Source organism: Hypanus sabinus, unplaced genomic scaffold (genome assembly GCF_030144855.1).
Source record: "Hypanus sabinus isolate sHypSab1 unplaced genomic scaffold, sHypSab1.hap1 scaffold_93, whole genome shotgun sequence".
NCBI classification, from domain to species: Eukaryota; Metazoa; Chordata; class Chondrichthyes; order Myliobatiformes; family Dasyatidae; genus Hypanus; species Hypanus sabinus.
The window spans coordinates 321,069-335,300 of record NW_026781783.1 but is presented as its reverse complement, the minus strand read 5'-3'; the positions used below and the strand labels follow the sequence as shown (position 1 = coordinate 335,300).

General features: G+C 43.0%; 1 non-coding gene across 1 annotated transcript; it reads right to left on the bottom strand.

Moving 5' to 3' along the window:
- Positions 1-9,690: 9,690 nt before the first annotated feature.
- Positions 9,691-9,804, bottom strand: trnal-uaa (transfer RNA leucine (anticodon UAA)). Its single transcript has 2 exons — positions 9,769-9,804; positions 9,691-9,736 (listed from the first exon to the last, which is right to left on the bottom strand). It is a non-coding gene; the product is annotated as a tRNA-Leu (tRNA).
- Between the last annotated feature and the right edge of the window lie 4,428 nt (positions 9,805-14,232).

Here is a 14,232-nt window from a genome sequence, read left to right as displayed (position 1 = left end):
GCTGTTAATTGATCAACAACGACGTCATTCTGTTTCCAGCAACAGCTTTACTTTCTGTCACACCGAACACATTTATTAAAAATCCTCACGTTTCATGATGCAGCAGGGAGCTCATCCCATTTCCTGAATCGTTACCAGTAATCGATTGTTTGATCATTACTCGTACCTCACACAACCGCTCATATACCGATGCAGACTATCAATTAGCATCATGTCACCGACCCTATGAACATAATATCTGCAAATGCAGCGTAGCTGCTTCGAGACCAATATCACAGAGACCCGAGCATCACATTATTGTACACAAACCGCTGGAAGATATTTGTCTGTCTCACTGAGGTCCTCCGATGTTGGCGAATTCTTACAGCGGTTTATTTTTTAGATCCAGATAGCAGAATCCACAGTTGCTGTCTTTGATTCCTTTCCTAGAATGCCGAATACCAGGACTGGACATGCGGCAGGTGAAATCAGCGACAGAAACAATCATTACATTGGCATTAACTTCAATTCCCACCAACGGCAGACGATACTGCAGCTTACCGAGAATTCCAAAAGCTGAAATAAAAGGATAGTAAACTTCTCCTATCCGCAAAAGGACTGAATAACCCATTTCCGTGATAAACTGCCGATTCTGTTGCTTCTGAATTCACAGCTCCTTCAGAAACTCTGAGCTAATGTATTCAAAACGGCCTTGATTTATAGAAATGATCAGTCTCCTGAGATATAGTTATGCCGCTGACTGACTACAGACACTTGAACAATCATGGTAATTCAGCACCATTCATTGTCTCTGATGTAAATATTGGGCCGATAGAAGAGAACTACTAAATTCCCAGGGATTACCTCAGCGGTTGCTCACCTAGTGGAAAGAATGTCGGGTCTCCATTGATAAACACCCGCAGCAGCCGCATTTACAGACATTTTATTTTTGTCCGCCAAATATCAATTTGCAAAAAGAGTTAAACGACACGTCCGACGCATAGCATTTCTCAATGTAGTTTTCCATATTCAGCACTATACTTGCCACACACTCACGGGGTGACAGTGCTCAGATGACCACGATGCTGATGTACAAATCATGAGTTAATTTGCAGATGCTGGAAATTCAAGGCACCACACACAAAGTACTGATGCAGAGCAGCCGCTCCTCTCCGACATACAAGATGCGTTGCAGAGCACAAGACACCGACAGATCAGTAGTTCCACAGTTTCAGAGAGCAGAGAAATTCAGAATCAGTCCCACACTAAACCTAAGTCCCAGACGCAGATTACCAATACAACGGTTACACCGAACCACAGATGGTCAATATTTCCTTTGTATTCTGCACCACTCTCCTACAGGTAGAGACACAGACCCAGTCCCAAATCCCTACCCACGGGGCTGATAGTGTCACTGTGAGTTCAGGAGTGGACATTCAGATGGAAAATTGGGAACTGATGAATGTGGCATTGGAAGAACTTAAGGAAGTTTTGGATAAGCACATGGGGTTCTGGGTAATATACGTGTGTGTGAAATAGTCAGCAGGACAATGTCAGATAGAGGAAATAAATGGACCACATTCAAACCTTTAGGTAACTCAGGGATTGTGGTAGAGACCACAACTGCTCACAGTCTACAGTGGAGATCTGGATATGAGGACCGATGTTATTATATCCATGTCAGCTGTTGTACAGCGCTGAATAGCAGGGTTAGTAGTGGGAAGGGCGCAGCGAGGGCGTGGGGGTGTAGACAGAAGGAGTGAAGGCGTAGCAGACGGACAGAATATGGGGTTATTTGAGGTCATTCACGCCCAGAGGGACAGACTAGAAAATCAATACTTACAGGGGGCCAGATTGACCGGTTCGGAGGGATCTGACGGCCCTTGTCAACAAATCACTAAGAGTTAACATTCAGGTACAGTAAATAATAAGGGGGCCTTACAGTTTATTTATGTTGTGATACAGGAGAATTGGAGAACAGTTATAGAGATGTCTTACTGGGAGTTGCCCTGCGTGGTGTGGTGAGAATGCACCCTGAATATCAAATCCAGGTCTTGTCACCCTTCCTTGTGAAAGTTATCCCTGTTGAAGGAGGGGGGGCGAAACTATCCCTCACACTGACTGTATAGTTCCGAGTATGGCACACTTGTTGAGTGCGGGGAGAGTGAGTCTGCATTCCCTGGAATTCTGAGGAGAATTGCTGAGATTTTTCAGATCAGTCAGACCAACTGCAGGGAGGACGTTTCTCCTGAATGAAGATTATATTACCATGTGTAACAATCCCAGAATGAAGGAACGGATATTCAGCAAGGAGTGGAAAACCAATGTTCTTAATCAATGATTCTCATTTCAGTTAAAACATACAACAGTGCAGGACAGGAGGAAGCCATTTGGTCTGTGGTGTTGGGCTGACGTAAGTAAGCCAGTGATGCCTCTTTAAATTAATCCCTCTGCCTGAATGCACATTGAGTATTGCGTTCCCTAAGAAAGTTATGCCTGAAACAGAGAGAGCGACGGGACTGTTCCTTACACTGAGTTGACAGCTTCAGGAAATGACAGGCTGTCTTTGTGAGGGGAGAGTGATTGAGCTGGGTCTGGAATTGTGAGGGTCATTGATGGATTCCTTCAGTTAATTCCGACCGATTGCTGGGAGGATGGTTCGCTTGAATGAAAATTCTTTTACAGTGGGTTTCAGACGCAGAATGAAGGGAATACAATTCACAATGGAGTGGAAAATAAATTTCCCTCATCAATGATTATTTCTCCAGTTAGACATTGCGGTCCAGGAAGAGATACTTAGTCTGTGGTGGTGGGCTGATATGATTCAGTCGGTGATGCATAAATCTCCCTGCCCGCGGTTTGTCTATACAAACACCCAGACACCCGTAAACCTCTGTTTTGTTTTATTTTAAACATTTCCCCCATAAATCTCCTTCGAACATTTTCCTCTCTCATCTCAACTGCATGTCCTCTCTTGATACTGTGAGAAAGGTTACATTTGCTTACTGTATTTATGACTCTTATAAGCCTCTCTCTCTCCCCTTGGTGCCCCGCATTCTGGAAAGAATAACACCAGTTCGTGAAAATCCTCCTTTTAAATCTCTTCCCTATAAACCTCTTCGAAACTCTTTCCGAAGCCTTGGTCTCTATTTTATAACGGGGCAACCGAAGCAAATTTTAAACTCCAGACGGAACCTAACCAGAGATTGATAAAGCGTCAACATCACTTCCTTTCATGACAATAAGGATCCTGTCAGTTATTGCCTTGGCTTCTGCCACTCCGGAAAGAGCAATTCAATTTCGTGCAAGTTCTGCATCTTGAGGCCTTGTAAATATCCTCCCAAAGTCCCCTTTATAGCCTCCTGTATTCCCTTTCCAAATCCTCGCCATCCACCCTATAATGGAGCGACTGAAGCTGAATGCAATATTCCACTTGCCACCTGACCAGAGTTCTATAGAAAACGGGAGTTCTCTGGACAAGGACGAAGCGAAGGGAATGTGCTGGTTCTGCAATTTCCCGACAGGCAGCAGGTGGGGGAGTGCTGTAGGACGTTTGCTCTGCATGCGGACAGGTGTATAGAGTGATCAGCCGAAGTGAACCGCCACAGCACCTCTTCCCTCAAGCACAATGAACCTGCCCGACAGGAAGCAGAGCATAAAATTCACATTCCGGGTAAACAGGACTAGCCACAAATGGACGAGCGAGAACGAAGGGGTCAATGAGGAAAATACCAGATTAATTAATTGCTTAAGGGTTTTAATTATAATAAATATGAGTGAAAGTTACGATCATGGGACGATAGTTTGACTAAGCGGCGGGTAAATATGTTTTTGTCCAAACTGGCGATGACCTGATGAAGTGGATCTGCCTGTTCCCATTGGAGTATCTGGAGAGACGGGGCCATGGGCCGGCCATACTTTCAGAGCAGAGCGGAGTCAAGGAGAGAGTGCTGAATTGCAAGTCGAGTTTCCCGTAACTGACGCCAAAGACTTTAAAGACAAGCTGATCTCGTTTCTGCGGAGTGAGGCGAAGAATCTGTCTGATATGAACGATCTAATGATTCATTCAGCAGTTGATTTAAATTGTGAACTCGGTTTGGCTTTACATCTCTGGCTGATAAATGCAGAGAGATTTCTTCGGAAAGCCAGTTTTGTAGGCTTGGAAAGTTCGGTGGCATCAAGCCCACATCCGATGGGGGTGATGAATATGAGGCTTCGGCAGAGCAGTCCTCTCAGTTACTGGATGGATAATACCAGGAAACTGAGACCGGTAGAGAGATTAAACGGTCCGTCTGCTGATATAGCGAGTTTACCAAAAGCATAAAATTTATTGCCTCTTCAGCGAGTTACCTGCAAGCTCTTTAAGATGCTAATGACACGGCTGAAAGCGCAGCCGATAGGAGGATGAATTTTAGCCACTAAATTTCTTGCCTACGTTTTCAGATTGGTGAAGCTGCTGCTCTGTTTGATCTACAAAAAGGTGCATTCAACTATTTAAGTGATACTGAGGAAGAGCAAATTGTGAAGAGCGGGTTGGCACATGACGGGATTGCTCTACGTATTCGAATGTCCCGAAAGATGAGGCCTCCTCCATCATTATAATGAATTACTCAGAGAAGTTAGAGAGCAGGAAAACAAGATGGAGGAGCAGGAGGCCTGCATCGTCTGGGCAAAGTTCCTGGTTGTGGGCTCTGTTGTTAAAGCGCCCTTAACATCACACAAATACGGGTTATGCAGGTCGTCGTGAAATATCTGACGACCGACGTAATTATGAAGATATCGTTTGCAGCCGCCACCAAACACCAAGCGCCAATAGGATGCCCGACCCGCTGGTGCGATGTACCGAGGCGAGGGCTGCTACTGATCAGCGTCCTTAGAACAGTACAGTGACCAGTGTTTTCTGTTGCAACTGAGGAGAACATAGACATTTTAACTGGTAGAGCGAAAGACATGAAAGTCTTCGGAAAGTTAATCAGCGGTTAATCAAATAACAAAGCAAATAGGTAAAACTACAGAGGGACACAGTGAAGGAACGGGATGACGTTTTCTAGTGGATACGTTACTATCAGTGTGTCAAGGCTCAGAATAATGTTAAAAAAAAATGTTCCCGAAGGGTTAGTGGGACCAAGCTCTGATGTATCTCGGCGAATTTAAGTTTATGTTAGAGCCATAACTGACCACTGGTTCTGAAGTTACTTTGCTTTGTAGATCCATTTACATCCGATGTTTGACGCGTGCCCTTGATATTCCGCGGCTTAGTACTGATGGTTACCCCTCCGATGGTTACTTTTCGTCGAAGCTGAAGTTTATGGAAACATATGTTGGAGTAACTGAGACCATTGACACAACACCGTTGTTGAGCCCGGATTGGATTGAAAAGGATGGAATTTTTATTCTTGTGAGAAGGTGCCAAGGAGAATGAGAAGCGGGAAATACAGAGAACTTTTTGAACACCTTGTCCATTCACCCCGTGTTCAGAGCCGCTTTTGAGAAGGTGCAAGTTCCTGTTAAATATGATGCTGAGCGCAAAAGAGGAACTGTGAGTTCTGTCATGGATACGTTCTGGGAACAGCTGGAGCAACAGGAAACCCTACATTTGCTGACATTTTCGAAAAGTGGAAACAAGGATTGACTGATAACATGTTGGAACGCGAAGACGCCTTTTCCAATGGAAATTTCGGAATTTGAATTCGCCACACTGTTAGAGCAATCGAGGGAACCCTTTTCCGAGAGAGGTTTCGCCGACTGGTTCCAGCAGGGGATCAAGATATTTATCAGCTACTGAAGTCACTGAAGGAAGCTAAGTTTAGTGATGGAGCAGGAGCGCCTAAGCCGCCGGGAGACACGACTGATGGACACGGAGAGAGTCGGTCCAGTAGTCAAGTGGGAGACACGAGTGTCAGACACGGGGAGACACGGTCCAGTAGTTTACCGGGACACATAAGTGATAGACACGGGGAGACACCATCCAGTAGTCAGCCAGGAGATATCGGTGATAGACATGGAAGACACGGTCCAGTAGTCTGTAAGGGGCACAAGCGCTGATTTAATGCGCAAACCATTCATTTTCCTGAATCCCCGAGAGTAGAGACCCAGAACCGTCACATGCTTCTCGCATGACAAAGCTTTCAACCCTGGAGAGATTTTCATAAACCACCTTTGAACCGTCTCCGGTAACAGCACACCCTGTCTAGGACTAGGTGCTCCAAACTGCTCACAGTACTCAATGGGCATTTCATCCGAAATCTACATCGCTGCATCCATATTCCATTCCTCTCGAAATGATCGCGAACATCGCATTGGCCTTCCTCACCACTTTGGCAAATTGCATATTAACATTTTGGGAATACTGTACGAGGAACTGGAGTCCATTTACACCTTAGATTTTCCAATTGCGTTGAGAAAAGAGCCTTCTATTTTATTTCTTCTGCTTAAGTGCAGGACCATATGTTTCCTGACAGTATGGAGTATCTGCAACTTCTTTGCCCATTCTCTTAATCTGTCCCCGTCCTTTTGTAGCCCTTCTGCTTCCTACAGATATCCTGCACCTCCACCTATGTTCATCCTGACCGCAAACCTGTCCGTATGATCATCAATTCCAACATCCAATTCATTAACATATAAAATAAAAATATTCATCCATCCATCAGGTCTACTGTATCCTGCATTTCTGCCTGATATTGTGCTACCTCAATTGCAAAACTCTTTACATATCATTTAGTACGCCTATATTGTCTAACGTTTGTTCTTATAACTTTCGAAATCATGTTTACTATCTGCATTAAATGTTTGAGCTTTTCTTGAATAATTTAAAATCGTGCATGTTCGATCCTCTGTCAAGGTGTAATTCATCTGAGAAAAGAGTAAGAAATTACTTAAGAAATAAATCAGGAGGGATAAAAGAAGACATGAGGTTGCTTTTCCAGTCAGGGTGAAGGATAATCCTAAGGTATGTTAAGAGCAAAAGGACATTTAGAGATAAAATTGGTCCATTTGAAGATCAGAGTGGTCGGCTATAAAATAAATGGGAGAGATATTAAATGTTTTTTTTTGCATCTGTATTTATTAAAGAAGCTGGAATGGAGTTTATGGAACCAAGGCAAACAAGTAGGGAGTTCATGGAATTCATATAGATTAAAGAGGAGGAGGTGCTTGCTGTCTTGAGGTAAATCAGAGTAGATAAATCCCCAGGACTTGACAGGACATTCCCTTGGACGTTGAAGGAGACTAGTATCCTGGCAGGGGCCCTGGCAGAAATATTTAAAATGTCGATATCCACGGGTCAGCTGCCGGAGGATTGGAGGATAGCTCATCTAGTTCCGTAGTTTAAAAAAAAAAAGGCTCAAAAAGGAAGCCGGGAAATTATAGGCCGGTAGTAGGTCAATTATTGGAAGGAATTCTAAGAGATAGGATCTACAAATATTTGGATAGACAGGGACTTATTAGAAAAAGTCAGCATGGCTTTGTGCGTGGTTCGTCATGTTTAACCAATCTATTAGGGTTTTCCGAGGAGGTTACAAGGAAAGTGGATGAAGGGATGGCAGTGGTTATTGTATACATGGACTTCAGTAAGGCCTTTGACAAGGTCACACACAGGAGGTTAGTTAGGAAGATTCAGTCACTAGGTATTCATGGAGAGGTACTGAATTGGATTAGACATTGGCTGAATGGAAGAAGCCAGAGAGTGGTAGTGGAGGATTGCTACTGAGTGGAGGCCCGTGACTATGGTGTGCCACAGTGATCAGTGCTGGGTCCATTGTTATTTGTCATCTATATCAATGATCAGGATGGTAATGTGGCAAATTGGATCAGCAAATTTGCAGATGATATAAAGATTGGAAGTGTTGTGGACAGTTAGGGAGGTTTTCAAAGCTTGCAGAAGGATTTGGACCAGTTGAATGAATGGGCTGAAAAATGACAGATGTAGTTTAATGCGGACAAGTGTGAGGTATTGCACTTCGGAACGTCAAACCAAGGCAGAACATACAAGCTAAATGGTAGGACACTGCGGAGTGCAGTAGAACAGAAGGATCTGAGAGTACAGCTACATAATTCCCTGAAAGTGTCTTTCAGGTAGGTAGGGTTGTAAAGAAATATTTTGGTACATTGGCCTTTATAAATCAAAGTATTGAGTATAAGAGTTGGAATGTAATGGTGAGGTTGTACAAGCCATTGGTGAGACCGAATCTGTAGTATTGGGTGCAGTTTTGGTCACCTAATTACAGGAAGAATATTAATAAGGTTGAAAGAGTGCTGAGAGGTTTACAAGGATGTTGCCGGGTATATGGATGAGAGGGGATTAGAGGGATGTGACCCATGTGCATGTCAGTGGGACTAGGCAGAAAACTGGTTCGGCACGGCCAAGAAGGACCAAAAGGCCTTTTTCTGTGCTGTAATGTTCTATGGTTCTATCTGGTTGTCTCTGAGACAGGTTTTATTTAAACAAACTCCAATGTGCTTCGTAGTCGCCCTGGATTATTACGTAAAATAACAAAACTGAGTTACAAAGAAAGGTTTATTCCCTGGAGCATAGGAGAATGAGGCGTGATTTGATAGAGGTGTATACAATTATCATGGGTATAGATAGAGTGAATGCAAGCAGGCTTTTTTTTCCACTGAGGCTAGGGGAGAGAAAAATAAAACAGAGGTCATGGTTTAAGGGTGAAGGGGGAAAAGTTTAAAGGGGGGGGCTTCTTCATCTGGAAAGTGGCGGGAGTGTGGAATGAGCTACCAGATGAAGTAGTGAATGCGGGCTTACTTTTGACATTTAAGAAAAACGCGGAAAATATGGATGAGAGGGGATTAGAGGGATGTGACCCATATGCATGTCAGTGGGACTAGGCAGAAAAATGGTTCGGCACGGCCAAGAAGGACCAAAAGGCCTCTTTCTGTGCTGTAATGTTCTATGGTTCTATCTGGTTGTCTCTGAGACAGGTTATATCTAAACAAACTCCAATGGGCTTCGTAGTCGCCCTGGATTATTACGTAAAATAACAATTAATATTGATATTATCATTATTCTTTCACTTGACTTCACACAGTTTGTTATGTTACACATATCGAGTGTTTTGGCCGTCCTGTCAGTGCGGTCCTTCACGGATTTTATTGTTTCTTTGATGCCCGCGGGAAAGTGAATCCCATTGTGCATGGTGATATCTGTATATAGATAAGCTATGATGCGAAATTTACTTTCTGCTCTGAATTTTGAACCAATTGGGCCGAAGGCTATTTTCCGTGCTGTGCGATTTAAAACATCTCCATTGCAAAACAAGGAAGGGTGGCCTGTTAAACCACAAAAAGTGAATATAATCCGGTCCGGAAAGATTAATCTGATTTCCCCAAATCCAGAAAGGTGTTAAACGCACGTTACTGAGCTCCACGGCAGATATACGCTTAAGAACGACGATGCAAAATGCCGTTTCAATATAGAGTCCAACAATATGTCTGAATGGCCCCGTTGTCATTCTGTCCAAACAACAGCCACGGCTGAGATGGTTACTCAGACACTCTTCAACAAGACCTTTTTCTCATAAAACTCCGCAGCCTGAATCCCATGTAATGTGACCCGTAGTTCTGCTCTCGGTTGTGAGTAAAACAAAATCTTAATCTTAGTTGCTTTTTTCTCATACTTCCAAACAGACCATGCCTTGATCGCTGCAGTAAAATTACAGTGATTGCATTTTAAAAATATCACGTGAAAAATAGTGTATTTGTCAGGAGTGGTGTTCGAACCCACGCCTCCATTTGGAGACCAGAATACTCGCGTAAACTAGGAAGCGTTTGTCCCGCCTTAAGTCTGGCGCCTTAGCACTCGGCCACCCTGACCGCCCTGCATTACTGTCTCCGCATGCGAGATAAATAGCTGTACTTCGGAATAGTGGGAATGACTGTTTTGATGAGAGGGTATACATACAAACATACACTATATCTTGGGATTTTAAATGAATATGGACGTGATGCATTTTCTCAGTTTGCCGAACATGTGCGAAATTAGAGCGTACAGCATCACAGCACTGGAATTGTGCTGCACCCCGTTCAGGCCATCCTCCAGAGAAAGGATGACGAGGTTTCGGAGAGTGTGCATAAAAGCATCTCCAAGATGCGACCTGATTTAGACGGTTTGTCTAAATTTTAACGAAAATTTGTACAAGCTTTTAGTTTTTCTCTGGAGCATCGGAGGTGAGGGGGAATGTGATAGAGGGTTCTTAGATTTTGAGGCATAGATAATGGTATAGCATGCAGAAGTTATCTCCATTGCAGGGTTTACATGTTCTAAAACGATCCACGCTTAGGGCATACAATTCAACTAAGAGGGTATCGTTTTAAAGAAGATGTGCCAACACCCTGTCACTCAGTGTTGGCAAGACCAAGGACTGATTGTTGTCTTCAGCAGAGGGAAAACCAGAGGTCCTTGTGACAATTCTCCTTGGAGCATCAAAGGCGGGGCGCGTCAGTAACTTTAAATTGCTGATATAACTCTTTACTTTCTTAGGAGACTGCGGTGATTCAGCATGGCATCAAAAACCTAGATGAACTTATATAGATGTGTCATAGAGAGTATATTATCTGTCTGCATCAAGACGTGATACGGAAATGCCATACCTTTGAAGGAAAATCTTAAAACAAAGTTAGTGAATTTGTCCCAGTATATCATGGGAAAAGCACTCCCAAACATTAAACACACCCACATAAAACCTTGTCATAGGAAAACAGCATCCACCGTCTGAGGTCTGAGGTCTGAGGTCGTCTGAGCATGCTCTTTGTGCGCTGCTGCCATCGGGTAGATGGGACAAGAGCCTCAGGACTCGCATCACCACCAGTTACTACCAATCAGACCTTTGATCAACAGGTGATAATGTACGCTCACGTGCCCATCTATTGAATATTCCGACAAACAAACATTTCACTTTAAAAACTATTTTATATTGAATAGCTGAGCATGCCAGGAGAAACACAGCAGACCAGGCAGCATCTGTGGAAAAGCGTAAAGTGTCGACGTTGCCAAGATCCTTCACCGTGAAATTGTTTCTGAATAAATCACTTACCAGAATTCGCTATACAGTGATCTGTTCTAATGCGAAGAACAGTCTCAAAAACAAAAAAAAAAAAATATCCTCCAACCGTTTTGCTAATCCACTTCAACAACCCAGGTTGTGTTTGCAGAAATAACATTATCTCGATTCAATAATTAAAGACAAATTTTGTCAGGAGTGGGATTCGATCGCACGACCCCAGATGGAGACCAGATCCCTACCGTTTGTCGGAAGAGCTTTCATTCCTTGAGTCTGGTGCCTTAGAACACTCGGCCACCTCTGACAATTTTTGAGTTGTGTTTGAGAAGGGAATGAATGCCTGATTTGTAAGCAAAGTTATATACACACGTACTCGCATATCCTCCTGCCAATCGGAAATGAAAGCAAGAGTGTTACAGTTTTCTCAGGTTAGGGATCTTCTGTGGAAAATGAAGCTGTTAAAAATTTACAATTCGAAGACGCGTGAGACGCGTTTCGGCAAGAATTTGGGAAGAACGTTTGTTTGGATGGATAATAATGCCTGGAAGACTAATTGTTTTCACATTTAGGGAAGCGGAGAAATAATCGTTTATATACAGGACTGAATCTGAAAACATTGGGTTTGAGGTTCAATTATACCGGCATCTCTGCTTTACAGTTAGATGTTGGTAAGTAGACTATAAGGTCCAAAAATATGATTGTGGATGAAACCGAAGATTTGACAATTCTCACAAGAACATAAGAGAAGTTGCAGAAAGGTCTGCATCATCATTCCAACCTGAATGAGTTATTACAGTCAGAATGCTCAGGGTTGGGTGACTTCCGGGTTGAGCATGGAGGGAGTAGGTGCGTGTAAGTGTGGCTCCCGATTTTTATTCAAAACTACCTGTTCTTCGTTGTCGTATGCTCGATATAACTGAGCATTTTGAACAACCCGGGAAGTTGCTGGACCTGGACGTGGCAAACAAAATGCAGCTTCGATGTAAAACAGGGGAAAACGATAACAAGGCTTCGAGCAAAAAAGTTGATGTTACAGTAATGGCGCCGATGCACGCTGTTGGACGTGCGCTACCCAATGACTTGGAGAGGATTCGCTTAGTTATCTTCAGCCTATATAAAAAAGTAGAATAAGTTTTGGAATAAATTCTAAGGAGGTAAGCCGTCCTAGATTAGTTTGAAGGTTGGGTTTGTGGGGAAAACACTGGTAGCTTTTGTTTGTATTGCCTGCGATCATCCTCAGTTGGGGAGGTAGATCTAGGTTTCGAGGATTAATCGTTTTTTTCTTGTTTGTGTGAAGGGTTGGGAGAGTTTTTGGGGGGAATTTACATTGTAGCTAGTTCTTTTGTGTGTTACGGATTGGCCAGACTGTCTTTTCGTTGTGCGTATTGCGAGTAGTTGTGCCCTCGCATTGTTTTGGATTGTGGGCCCTGTGTGTCTTTTGATATATTTAACATGAGGGCTGCAGATGGAGGCCACGCTGCGAGGATCCTTTTCTGGAAAGTAAAGGGGCTCAGTGGTCCTGTTAAAAAGAGATAACGTTTTCTCTCATCTGAAGCAATCAAAAGCAGATATTGCATTTCTACAAGAGACACATTTAAAAGTGAAAGACCATAATGGACTTCGTAAAGCATTGATTAGTCAGGTTGTTCATTCCAGATTTAATAGTAGGTCTCGGCCCTTAAACTCGATCCCACGACTGATGAAGGCCAATGTCCTTTACGCCTTTTACCCACAGGGTCAACCTCCGCAGAAGCTTTGAGTGTCCAATGGATCCGGACCCAACAATCTTTCTGATCCGCCACACAGCCAAGAGTCCTGCTATTAATGTTGTACACTGCCATCATAGTTGACCTACCAAAATGAACCGCGTCACACATACCTGGATTGAACTCCTTCTCAATTAGTGCCATTAATTTCTATTAGGCCTATGTCCCCCTCAAATTCTCCTAACGATGTACCTGTACAAATATCTTCTAAACATTGTAAACATTAAGTGTCTGGTACTTTCACAGCGCACATTATGTACTATCCTTCAGCTTTAAGATTCGGGTGGTGGGATGGATAACTTCACATTCACGAACACCGAACTGATTCACAAAATACGGACAATCGTAATGACTCTAGAAGTCATATTCATGATATCTATCGTCTATTCGTTTTCTCAGCTTAAGCTGGTAAAACATGAAGTACGGACATAGACAAGCCCACTCATTTCTCAATTGCTAGGAGCTTGCGGACTTTTAATTGTGTTCTAATAGCATTGGTAATTTCAGGAAGTTACATCAGTTTTGCTGTGTCTATCTGGGTAGATATGCTATTGTGAAGAGATGCTTAGATGATACTAGATATAGACATTACTGTTGGGGCAAATTATACCTTGTTCAGGATTTTTAGTCTTTCAATTTCTTGTTTTAATTCGGCATATTTCTGCTGCTTTTCATTTATTAAATTCACTATGTTATGAGTGTTAGGAATGGCCACTGTACGTTCAGTTAGCAAGTAGTTCTTGCTTGTCTGTATCCTGTTTTATAATGTCGAGACTGTTAAAATGGATTACCCATAATAATAATAATTATTATTATTTTTTTTTCGTTTGCACAGTTTGCAGTCTTTTCGACATTTGTCATGGAGCAGAAGTGAGTGAAGTTGCCATGACCATGGGGAAGGTGCATGGGAATCATAAAGTTCTGAATGTAGATACATCACCTGGAACGGATGGTTTACATCCCAGCCTTCTGATAAAGGTAGCTGAACAGATTGTGGAGGCATTAGTGATGACTATACGAGAATTATGAGACTCTGGGATGGAGCTGGAGGATGGTAAATTTGCAAATACCAATCCATTCTTCAGGAAAGAGGAGAGCAGAAAGAAAGGAGTTTATAGGCCATTTCATCTGACTACAGTGGTCGGGAAGAAGTTGGAGTCGATTGTTAAGCAAACCTGGAAGCATTTAATAAAATAGGACGAAGTCAGCATGGTTTCCTTAACGGAAAATTTTGCTAGACAACTTTGTTGGACTTCTTTGAAGATATAGGGTAGACAAAGAAGAATCGGTGGATGTTGTGTACTTGGAATTTGAGAAGGCATTGCAAACACGAGAAAATATGCGTATGCTGGGAATCCAAAGCAAAACGCAGAAAATATTGGAGGAACTCAGCAGGTGAAGCAGCATCTATGGAAAAGTGTAAACAATCGACGTTTCAGGCCGAGACTCTTCTGCAGATCCGGGAAGAAGGTGGG